A 12,962-nucleotide genomic window follows, 5' to 3' on the forward strand; every position below is an offset into this window, starting at 1 on the left:
TGTTTGAAGAGCAAGGGATAAGTCAGACTTTTGCAAGAAGAGCTATCTTGTTAGGAATTTCTAAATCTTATTTTAGCTGCTCCTTGCAGCAACCTGAGGTTGTTGGTTGGTCCTGACAGGAGATTCTGGGAAAGAGCCTGTATAGGAAAGAAACAAAAGGGTTCACAGGGTGTCACTGTACTGACAATGAGATCAAACCTGTGCTGCTGACTGTAAGGCCTGAAAGAGGATGAGACTAAAGAGAATGCATAACCAAATAACTCTCCATTCAATGTTATTTTTAGCAAAAAGTGAGTTAGTATTAAAAAAAAAAAGTAATTTTTCCTTGCTGTTCTGCCTATTGTGTCTTCACAAATGTGGGTGATGAGCTGTGAGCTACAGGTGCATGAAGACAAATTTCCCAAAAGGCTGCTATTTTTTGATGCATTCAGTTTACTTTTGCTATTTGTCTCTGTGATCCTCTGCTAGAAGTTCAGTCCCAGGATCAAATCTGGCTGCTTGGACTAACAGTTTTTATGGATGTTCGTAGTATTCAGCTGCCAATCAGATGCATGCAGATGCAAATTGCATGGTTAGATACACAAGTACTTTGATTTGTCTGTAAACTCATCTTGAGCCTGTGAAGTCTCAGTAAGGATTTTTGTAGGTGGAATTTTCACTTTTTAAAAGGACCCTGAACCTTCAAAACACCTTCACTTAATGGTTGGTTGGGTCAGTTTGTTTATGCTTACTTTCTAGGTGATGAAAATCTTACAAGCCCGAAGCTCAGCCTGAAAACACATTGCTGAGGCTAAAAATACTTGAAAATCATGTAACAGATAAAGCTCTGAAGAAACTGATTTTATTTGACAGTCTTGATTTTTTTTTTTCAATGACCTCACAAAAACATTAAATGGGAATAGCCTGGGGAAGAGGCACTAAATCAATAGGTACCAGTAAATTTGTGAAATCAATTTTTTGCTTTTCACATATACGAGAATTGATGCAGTTTATGCTGTGTAACTCCCAATAATTGCCCAGGGCGACAGAAGATTTATCAATTGCTTATTGACTTCTTTGAAGCCATAGGGGGAAAATGGAAATTGCTGCAAAGTTAACTGAGTAATACAGAAGACATCCTTCCCCAGCTGATGTGTAAACAGTGGCACAGCAGATTGTCTCCACAACACATTTGATATCAAGGTTTCTGCAATCAGAAGCAGAAACAACATTATTGCAGTGGCAAGACTGCAAAGGTGTGTGTGGAATACCACCTGTCCTACCTGTGCCATCCAGCTGACGTGGTGAACCCTACAGTGGGGAGTCTCAGAGGTGGGCAGGCACTGGCACAGGTGCCCAGAGCAGCTGTGGCTGCCCCTGGATCCCTGGCAGTGTCCAAGGCCAGGCTGGACAGGGCTTGGAGCAGCCTGGGACAGTGGAAGGTGTCCCTGCCCATGGCAGGGGGTGGCACTGGGTGGGCTTTAAAATCTCCTCCAGCCCAAAACATTTTTTTATTTTATGATGCATTACTATTGTAGTAGCCACTCAGTTCTTACACTCAGTTGTTCCACAGGAATTCCTGTTAAATTTAGTAAGATGACTTGTGAAGAAGTTACTCTTCCCCATAACTAAAGGCATCTCATCCTCACTTTGAGCATTTTTATAGTCTTCAATTTCTCTGTAATAAATAGCATATTTCACATTTAACAGCTAAAAAATCACCTACTGCTTTTAATGTGCCCTCTTCAGTCTTCTTACTTCCCCTGGCTATGAGGTGTGGGAGAGCTCATTAAATTTTTGAGTCAGAAAAGAGAAAGCAGTAAATAAGAGTAAATATATAAATTAAAAATACACCATCTGTGGTATAAACAGGGCACTCTGAAATGTTAGTTAAAATTTCCATAAATGTGACACATGATAAAAAGAGCAGTAGCACAAAGCAAAAGAAGTAAAAGACTTTTAAGGCTAATAAACTTACCACTGTAAAGTAACACCTGACACTTCAAAGTGAAAGAATGGAGAGTTATGTATGTGCTTTATCTCTTTAAAAGAAAACAAATTAATAGCCTTTTTTTTCAATAATAAATTACTTGCAAATCTGGCATACCTATATAACCTACAGTGGAGCCAAGGTTGGGAGGAAGTTTTGGCATATGCTAGGTTTTATATTTTTCCTTTTTTCTAAATACTGTTAAAAAACCATTCTCAGTCATTCAGTGTCAAACTAATCTTCTTCCTTTTAACTCCCTTCTTACTCTTCTTTGAGGAAGTAAATCCATTTTAGCATGAATGCAGACAAGCATCCTGGAAAATGTGTCCATCATGGTCTTGCTTTCCATTTTTCTTCCCTGTTTTCTAGCACAGAAGCTAAATTTCAACAAATTGAAAATAATCCTCTGTAACAAGATTTTAATGGTAATAAATTGCAGCTTATGCATACAAGTAAGATCACAAATGCACAAGATGATTGGACAAAGTATTCAGGAAAGTGAAATAGATTATTTGTGGGTGATGTTTACGAAAAGAGAATGAAGTGGTGTTCAGCATTTGGAGTCATTAGGTTAGCAGTCACAGCACAAAGTCAAATTTAAATGTTACAAAAGAAATAGCTGGTAAAGATGCAACTTCTGTTTAAAAGGGAGAAGATACTGATTCGGGGTTAAAAATCAGTAAGTAACATGATGCTTTATCAGCATACTCATGGGTGTCTTGCCTCTAAACCTCATAAGCAGAAACTCCTTAAAACCCTGGATGCTGAAAAGGCAGCGGAAATGATGGGGGAGGAGGAGAAGAAGCAGATTTGGCAAGCTGCATCTTGATGAGCTATTAGGCTTAGAAGCGAGGAAGCAAGAGAGTTGCAGCTGAAAGCTCTATCAACCTGCTGAATACTTCAAAAGAAGGAGATTTAAAAAAAAAAAAAAAAAAAAAAGTTATCTTTGGAGATCCACAGCTGTGTAAATAGAAGGCTCTTACTGGCTGAGGATTGCAGTCTGGATGTGTTCCTCCAAGGGTGATCAGGAATGGATGGGTTCTGACCTGATTTTGTGACTGCCCACACTGAGCTCAGTATGGATTTGGCTCCCTGAGTACGGCAGGGTGCAGGGTGTGTCACAGCCCTGTCTCTGTTCCTTGGTGCCCCTGGGTGCTTGGTGAAGCCCAGCTCCAGGATCCTGCTGGAGGGAAGGTGTTGGAGCTCCTGTGCATGGCCAGGTGCTCCTGTGCTATCCTTTCCTTCTCGCCAGTGGCCTCCCCTCTCTTCCCTTCCCTGCAGGGCTGCTCTCTGACCTCTGAGAGAGAAGATAAGAGAGGAAAAGGGGGAAGCTCAGCTAGCTCAGACACTGGTTTGTGGCCTGTGAACACACCTGAAGGGATGAAGTGGGTGGGAAAGGGAACAAGTGTCACAACTGTGAGCTGCTTTTTTGGCTTGTGGATGCTGTGAATGTACACATGTGTGGCTGTGTTAGGAATGACACACTTTCACATGTTCGGTGTTTGGAGGATGAGACGTCTCCCAGCAGAGATCTGGTGTGGGTCACCAGGGGTCTGATGGGAGCAGACGGTGCTGCTACTTTGAGACAAAACCATATTTTTGCAATGTATCTCTATATTGCTGCATTTAATGAAGCCCTGAATTGTGCTTTGAACCCCTGACGTGAGCAAAGGAAAAGCAGGTGAAGCGCACAGGAGGCACAGTGTCCCCCTGGCCCCGTGGCTGGCCCTCAGAGCCGCTCTGAGCCTGGCTACTGAGCTGATAACTGCAGGAACTCTCTTTGTACTTCCTGTCACAGTAACTCTTATGGACGATTTTGAGTTTGAGGAGTCCCTGCTATGGGATGCTCAAACGCAGCTTTTGTTTCGAGGTGTAAATATGTACTTGGCCAAAGTGATGTGCAAAGCTTTGAGAGTGTACCGATAGTACGTGAAAAAGAAGGGACTTGATGTTTTCCTAGAACTAAGGCACTACATTTTAATAGTGAGACTGATTTGCCCAGTTGAAAATTTACTGAGAAATGAGACAGAATATCCATTCCTTAATGTGCCAAAATCAAAATGGGCATATTTCAAACAATAGAGGTTAGCTGGAATAGATGTTACAGGCTCATTTCAGGAAGAAGTTGGTAAAAGACTATGGCTGTCAATATGCAGGAGGTCAGATTGGATGATGATAATGGTCCATTTCAGTTCTTATAAATTGGTGAATCTAATAATTTCAGTAGAAATGCTGCCTCTGAATGTCATTTGCACTGTGACCTCATCCATCTGGACTGGTTAAGCAGCTTTAAAGTAGATGCAAGATCTACTGTCTTTGTCTACTTTCTTCTCTAGGACAGTAAAAAGGGCTTGTGTGGAATTAGGATTGAAAGTTTTCTTCAGAAACATGTTTGCAAGGTTTTTGGGGATGAGAGGAGGGAGCCCATCTAGCCTAGATTCTCTTATATTTTATGTTCTCAGGTCCCATATTGAAAATAATATATTCTCTGCTGAATGTAAAAGAAAAAGCCACTTATACATTTTTTCATTGTTTTTATTCAGAGACAATGTTTTTGACCCAAAGATGAAACAGATTCTCATCTTTTGTGGCCATTTTTCACCTTGAACCTTTTTCTGTATTCTTTAAAATATTCATAGTTGCATTGAGAAGCCAAATTTTTGAAGGTGATCCTAGGCGAATAGGATTAAACAACTCAGGTCAAACTACTTACTTAATCACTGTATATTCTTCATGCAATTGGCAAGAAATTATATTTCATTTGGCATTCTTTATAGTCTCGAGTTTTAGTATTCTGAGAGGAGAAAAATGAAAGGCAAATAGCATGACCTTTTGTATCTCAATGACCTGAAACTGGAGATGGGTTGCAATTTAAATACAGAATTCAATCCTAACTTTAGGCACTTGTAAAATATGTCTGGGACATTCAGAATGGAAAAGATACAATGTAATATCCTTCCAGGGAGAAGAGCTCTGAAAATTGCCATTTTCCCTTCACACATTAAGGCACTCACTGATTAAAATTCATGAATTTGATTAAGGAAAAGTAATCTTTTTTCCCAGAAGTGAAGTTCTTTTTCCTTTTAATTGTTTTATTTGTTTCTAGTGCAGGAGGGATAACTCACGTTTTGGCTTTAAGCCAGAAAAATGCTGATTTTTTTTACTGTTTTCACACGCAGAAATGTTTTGTTTTTTAAAATTACCATTAATGACACATCTATGCAATTCATACTCAGTGTTCTTTAGTAGAATGAATTCTGACAGCCAAACATCAGAACTTAATCTAATCATGAGTGTCACCAGGCAAAAAAAAATCAGACTTAGCTGAGGTGTTCTCTGTCTGAGCATGTGCTCAGCCCCATGGGAATCAACAAAGAAGAATTGTACCTATAGCACAGAGAGTAAAATCTAGGAAATGACAGACCTGGAAGAATGACCTGCTTCCCCCTGAAATTAAACTTATTAAACTTTCCCTGAACAGGCTGCATGGGCTGAGGTGTCAGGGAGTGCAGTGGAATATTGGGGCTGGTGCAGGAGCCCCAGATGGTGCCAGTACTGGTCATGCTTTAGCCTTGAAATTGTATGTCAAGGGTCCCTGCAGCTCCAGCAGTGGACTATGACAGCTCCACATTACTTTTCCAAATGAGGGATAAGGTGTTCAAATCTGACCATTGACTTGAACTGCCTCATGCTCAGAAGTACCTACCCTGAATATCCTTCCAAGATTATTAGAAAGTGCTGAGCACCTGCATTTTAAAAAAGCCTCATTCATTGGAAGTTCTCAGGTAGGGGTTCCAGTTTCTTGTCGATGTCAAAGTCTTGACTGAAAGCAATATTTTTTATGGAATAGAAAAATGATGGTCCCAGCTACCCAGCAGAAGGGTAGTGTAGCTGTGATGGCATGGGCCTGCACTGAATGATCTGAAGTGATGCAGATGATCCTGACAGGCTCAAAAGTGTTTCAGTTCCTCACTCAAAAGTGCAGCAGAATTGTGACTGGCAGTCATTGAAATGGAGTTACAGTTATTTCTCCCTCCCCTCTGGAACCAGAGAGGCTCTCTGTCACTGGGCTGGACCAGCAGTGCTCACACAGCTCTGCCCACAAGCATATGAGGAAAACTTTCATGATTTTTCTGACTGGACTGGATCAAAGGCAAACATCTGGACTCAGCAGGAACACAATGAATGAAGGGAAACCTGCCAGCAGTGTTTTGAAGATACGTGTGCCTCAAGGAGGAAATCACAGTGCTGGATGTGTTATAAACAGCTCTTGTTATTTGTTTCTCTGACATTCCATTGTCTTCATAAGATGAGCAAGGGCACTACACCAACAAAGACATAAGTCAAGTCTATTTATGCATGAACTTTCAATGAGCTTATTTCTTCTAGTATGAGATACCTGTGTATCCAGTGTCAGGGAGGTAAAAGTTCTCCAAGTGAACACTGGTACTTTTGGTAAGATTTTTAGACCTCATCAATGTCTAGCCTGGATATTCGTATTTTTTTGAATATGCAGACAGAAAATACCAGAGTTAAAAATGGGATCTTGAACAAGGTTCTGTAATTTTTCTTGTATGCTTGCAAGTAGTGCTGACCAGCATGCAAATCCCAGGAATAACCATTAAGTTACAAGTGCAGGATATGAGACAAGGAAGAGGCTGGTTGGTCCTCTTTAACTTCTGGGTTTTATTGACAAAATTTTTCTGCTCCACAGCACTTTGTCTTTAATATTCTCTAACAATTATTTTCTCAGTTTTTATTTCCTTGCAATATTTGATATTAATTGTAAAGCTCCAGCTGCCAGGCTGGTAGTATTTTGCAAAAGCCAGCTTTCATTTTTTAAAATGCTATATTTGTTTTTGCTTCTCATTGTTCCAGAGAGGTTGAAAACATGAACCATCACATCAAAAAGGAAAACTAGAAAAAAGGAAGGAAAACAAAAAATGAATACCAAAGCCATTATTTTGGAAACAAGATCTTTAGACCTATAAAAATTTGCTTATAATTTGGAGGGAGGAGCAGATCTTTTTATCCCTCCTAGCTATTGTGTTTCTTATAATACACTATATATGGAGCATGGACTGTAGTTGACTTATTAAGAACAGTACAAAGCAGAGTGAAAAGCAATCATAAATTGTAGAAGGAATCATTTGTCTCTGTCTCAGTTTACCTTTCTAGTAGCACCCAGGCTATGAGAAGTGTGAGGCCAAGGAAAATGATGACATAAAGAAGAATACTTAAAAGTTCTGTGCTTTTTCAGAGGTTGGGACTTCTCCTCCTGTTTTCCACAGACCAGCATTTTTCTTTCTGTAAATAAGACAGTTCATATGAAGAAAAATGCTAATAGTCTGTAACTCTTTGGTCAAACTTGCTGTTGAATGTTTCTCAAATGTTAGGGGTTTTTGTCTTTTCCTATTTTTTTTTATCAAGCTTATTTCACAAAATCAGACTCAGTGGGAGGAAAATGTTTTGAGATTTTGTAATTAACAATTATTCTACAAGTATTAGTTTTTTAAAGAGAGATTTATCACTTATAGAAATAAATGCCAGCATAAATAATACAGTGAAAAGGAAAGATTGAGTCAATTGTTCCTATGCTTCCTTCTTTAAAATTGAATTATTCATTATTTCCTTTAAAAATGTGCAGAAAATAACCTTTTTTTTTTCTAACTTAAGACTGCCACTGAAGTTGCACATTAAACAAAAATAAATCCATGCCTAGACAGCTTCCATGAATTCTTACTAATTACCATACTTTGAGAGTTACCTGTTTTGTGACTTCTCTGGGTTTATATTTGAAAGCAAAATCAGATGCCATTTCCCAGCTGAAGTGCAGTTTTGTTGTAATTCCTTACAAGTTTTTAGATGATTTCTTTTTATCATGTTATTTTTTGGATAGGGAGATACTAGAGTTTTGTCGTATTTCTAGTTCACTCATGTCTGTATCAACTGATAACATTGTTAGGGTAGGAAATGACAGAATAAGAGAATTTAAAATTTTATCCTCCCAAAGCACCTATTTGGGAGGCTGTTGAAGGAGTAGCCGTGTTACAGAAGGGCTGCTTTGGAGGGAGGTGGGCAAATGGCCTTTGTCTGTCTATGGATAGAACCCTCATTCTTGAAGCTTACCAGTAGAAATATGTGAAGGATACAACTCAGTATTAAATACAGTGTTAAATAACTTGTGAAAACAGGCAAAGTGGTCACTTGACTTGAGCTCAACCGCAGGTCTGCCAACTCAGAAGTCATAGAGGGCTTTATTTTTTGTGACCTTTCTTCTGTCTGTGATCTCTACAAATTCTGTCATTTGGTAAAATCTCTCTAGAGGTTCCACTTTGCTCTTCTCTCTGTCTTAATGTTCCCTGTAAGATATCATTTTCCAGTGGGCTCTGGGGCGTGAAGAGGGAGGCAATATTTAGGGTGTACAAGGCTGACCTCCACAGAGAGCTTCACATTGTGGTATTTTCCACTCGTACATTTTCCTGGGAGACCCAGGAAAGGATGGACTGCAGTCCATGTATTTCTGACAAAATATTCTGCATTCTGCTTCCCCGTTTTCAAGGAAGATGATTTGAGTTCTTCAAAAGGCATGGAGTAGATGTGAGCAGGGCACTGGGATATCTGGTCTTGATGGCAGCATTTTCCTTGGACTGGGTTAGACTCTAAAGCTCTTATAGCAGGGAAACCTGGAGCTCTTTCAAGACTCAATCATACCAGTGCTTGTAGAAAAAAGGTAACATTTCATATTGGAGGCAGATGGAAGAAATATTTATTTGGAGTGTGGATTTCAAGCAAATGATGGATTTTGTAATCTGTTCAGTGGTTTGGAATGTTAAAGCCCCAGGGAACACAGAACTATCTGGCCCATGAGACAATAAAACGGACACAAATAATTGATTTATCGTATGCTTCTGCAACTTTGCACAATGTTTGCACATCCACATACCAAGATATGTATTTATTATCATATATGATGTTTCACATAGGTGGAGTTAATGCACACAAATACCCATAAGTTCATGAATGAAACAGCATAAATATATTATAGAGAACAAATAAATGTACTAGTAAAAGGTGAGTAATCAATAAAGCATTTCACATGGAAGTTTCTTATGAGAAAGGGGACAAAGGAGGGGAAGTGGTGGCAGGTCATAGGCCTTGAACTGGGAAATGAAAAGCTCTCCCTCCTCTGCAGTGGGCTGTGACCATTTCCTGTCCATCTGAAGAAAAATGGTTTTTGTATCATCGATATTCAACCTTCACAGTGAGTAGTGAAAGAGACTCCATTTGCATCTTTAGATAATCATCAGGCATTTTTTTTCACCAAAGAAGCAGCTGGTGCCTTGTCCATTGTGCAGAGGAAAGCATTTTTCATTTCTATTAATGTTCAGAGAAGGTCTTGTGTTAATTTATGACCTATAGTGTTAATAGCCGTCATCATTTAATGAACTAATTAGATGAATAACAGTTATTGCACATTATTATTATTATTGTTCTTACCATAATCACCATGGGGAAAATTTTAAGTATTAGAAATCAAGAATTGTATTATTACAACTCTAATTTGTAGTGTGCCAATATTTCCCCAGTAGGCCCCAGTTGTGTGGCATAATAATGGAATGATTTTAATTCATAATTTAGCTGCATAATTATGAGGGGAGTTTATGATTTTTCAATATTTTTGAACATTTGTTTATTATATTTTTTTAAATTCTTCACTCTTTTTCAACAATATCATGGCAGGGTGAATGTTGGAGTAAAAATAATTTAGTCCATTGCTTTGTATTACTAAGATGAAAATTGAATGCTTGTTTTATTAAGATGTTTAAGCCCAGCCTTTCCATTGACTGGAAGAGTTGCATTACTGTGCTTTGTGGGCAGTAGGTATTCACAGATGCTTGTGGCCTGTGTCTCATAGATACAAACCTGTTGCTATATTATGTGAGCTTTTTGTAGCTCTGTAGCTGAGTTCTCACGGTTTGTATTGTAAACAATCATGTTTTTCACATTCCTCTCTGATGAGAGTGAACTGATTGACTTCTAGTCTGGCCAGTGGGATGGAGAGGTGGTAACCTTGTTCTCCAATCCCTAGTCATTGTTCAGGGTCTATATAAACGAGGTCTTTGTAAACGATGAAGTTTTTCTTCTTTTCTTCAGTCTTCATCTTCATGGAGTCAGATTCTGTGAGTATCTTTTTGTGTCCTCTAGCAACACAAACCTATGCCTAGGTTTGTTTTGTTATGGTCAAAACAGAATTGGGATTTGAAAGTAAATATTAGCTTTTATGTGAAAAATTTTAAATGCATGTGTGCACTCAGTTTCCTCCATTTTCTTCTATGTGCCTTCACAACCTTATGTTATTTTTATTATTATTATTTTTCACGTAGGAGGATCACTCTGCCCTCTGCATTTTTCATGAAATGGGTATAAATCTGCTTTTAGGAGTTAAAAAAAATGAGGAAAAAACCTGAATAATGTCTAAATAAATTAAATGTCTCAATAAATGAGACATCTTCCTTTTCATTCAAGAAGAATCTACAGTGATTCTTCAGAACCCATTTTTACACCCTCTTTGGCTGAATGTTTTGTGTATATATGTCAAATAGAATGGGACTGTCACCCCAGGATCAGTTTTGCAAGTAGCAGGAATGGAAATGATGATGATAATAATTAGGGTATTCCTCGTGTTAACACAATTTTTCCAATCGTATTGAGATGCTCCAATCAGACATCATAACATGTATAACGAGGCATTATGAGATTATGTTCAGACTGACATGAAAGCAGCTGGCAACCAGAGAACAAAGGAATGTTCAAATCTGACTTTGCAGGGAGGGAGCAATGGAAGGAGTAGAAAATTCAGACCACCCCAGACAACAGGTGTAGCTCTTTATTTCTGAAGAACAGTTAAAAATGCAGCCACTGAATAAGGATTGTGTCACAAGGCTGTGAGGGCAAATCTGTACCAGAGAGAGGCAGGGGATGGATCATTCCAGAGAAAATGACTGCAGCTGAAGGGTGATGTAGCAATGGGGAACAAAGACACAAACCCGCTTGTGCATGTGGAGGAAATCTCGTTATTGTAGAAAACACCATTCTTATACACCTTTAGTTTCTACCAGACATAAAGAGCACCCATTGGCTGCTCAGCTGCAGTGTTGCTGTCGCACAACAACCCAATCGACAACACCCAATCAGCTTCCTGCTCACATGCTGTCCATGTATCTTATCACCCAATCAACTTCCTGCTCACATGCTGTCCATGCATCCCAACACCCAATCAACTTCCTGCTCACATGCTGTCCATGCATCTCACCACCCAATCAGCGTCTTGCTCACATGCTGTCCATGCATCTCTCCACCCAATCAGCTTCTTGCTCACATGCTGTCCATGCATCTCTCCACCCAATCAGCTTCCTGCTCACATGCTGTCCATGCATCTCTCCACCCAATCAGCTTCCTGCTCACATGCTGTCCACACATCTCTCCCCAAAATGCCTCTCACCCGCAGTTGACCTCCCACCTCCCAGCCTGCCCTGCCACAGGGCTTTCTGGTCAACATAATCATGAGTAACCTTAACAAACACAACCCCACATCCCATAGGGTGAGGCAGCAGAAGTTGTGCTTTTCCGCTGCTACTGACAGAAACAGTTGAGGGCGTTGGAGTTTTGAGTGGAAAGTAAAAGTCAGATGTATTTGGCATCCCAAGGATCCGTATTAGGAACTAGACTGAGTGACGTAAAACTCATGTAATGTTGAAAGATTAGTAACTCTGTTTTGTCTTGGTTCTGTCTCTCTAGTTCATGCGAAAACACTTACATTTCTTACAGTTTCTTACCTCTGGTTTTACTTTAAGAGGACAAGCTATTTTTTTATGTAATCTAAGAGGTGTGGTACAAACCACTTTCTTTTTGCCCCTGAAGTCAGTCATGCTGATGTTGGAATCTGTGGTGGTTTAAACTGGCAGGAAGGTCAACACCACAGAGCTGTTTGCTTGCTCTCCACCCACACCAATGGGATAGGGGAGAGAATTGGGTAAAAAATGTGTAGCTTGAGATAAAGACAGTTTAATGGGACAGAAGTGGAATAACTATTAATAACTACTACTAATAATAAAAATTAAGAGAATATAGAAAGCAAGGGATGCACAATGCAATTGCTCCTGTCCTGCTGAGTTATGCCCAGCCCATTTCTGAGCAGTGTCCCTCTGGCCCCTTTCTCCATAGTTTATTTACTGACCATGATACCGGGTGGTCTGGAATATCCCTGGGATCAGTTAGGGTCAGCTGTCCAGTCTGTGACCCCTCCCAGCTCCTTTTGTACCCCCAGCCTGCTCACTGGTGGGGTAATACAGAACTGTACCAGCTGTTAGGAAGGAAATCAATTTTATCCCAGCCCAGAGCAGGACAAACCCAAGCATACTGGCCTTCAGATTCTTGCCTTGCTTTATTTCAGTTAAATGCTTTGTAAAGACTTACCTTGCCTTTGCCTAAATTGTGGATCACAGCACAGTGGAAGAAGATGGGCACGCTTGGTCAGTGTGTGTGAGATGAAGATAAGCATTAATAAGATTGATGATTCATAACAACAACACAACTATTTGTGTTTGGATATGAAGATACTCTCACGTTAGAAAAAGCTCTAAAATTAGTTGGTAAACTGATGATAAAATCCTAAAAGAAAGTAAAACATCACAAAGTTGCAGCATCTTAAAATTGACTGCAAAGAAGCCTTTTAATGTGCAATTTCACTAACACTCAATAGGTGAGTAGAACATATTTGATTTAGTTGTGCCATTTTCAAGTTGTGTTATCTGACAAACTTAGTACAGAATACATAATTAGATCATACTACTGTGTTTATGATAATGAATGCTACATTCACAATACTTGAAGCTGCACATTAAGCAGGTATTTAATTTTTTATGGCTGTTTTTGACAGGTAACATTTTTTATCTTGAACATAAATCTGTCAGAAATTCTATTTTTACTA

At 39.3% G+C, this 12,962-nt stretch overlaps 1 long non-coding RNA gene across 2 annotated transcripts in view; it reads left to right on the plus strand.

Annotated features, from left to right (window-relative positions):
- Nucleotides 1-10,125: 10,125 nt before the first annotated feature.
- The window catches only part of LOC120759239 (uncharacterized), a 36,825-nt gene continuing 33,988 nt past the window's right edge, over nt 10,126-12,962 (plus strand). Inside the window, exon 1 of one of the 2 annotated variants that reach the window (XR_005703139.2) lies at nt 10,126-10,152. This is a non-coding gene — a long non-coding RNA (uncharacterized LOC120759239). The remainder of the gene's footprint in view (nt 10,153-12,962) is intronic. The other variant, XR_005703137.2, reaches the window with a different exon arrangement.

This window comes from Hirundo rustica, chromosome 14 (assembly GCF_015227805.2).
Source record: "Hirundo rustica isolate bHirRus1 chromosome 14, bHirRus1.pri.v3, whole genome shotgun sequence".
Taxonomy (NCBI): Eukaryota; Metazoa; Chordata; class Aves; order Passeriformes; family Hirundinidae; genus Hirundo; species Hirundo rustica.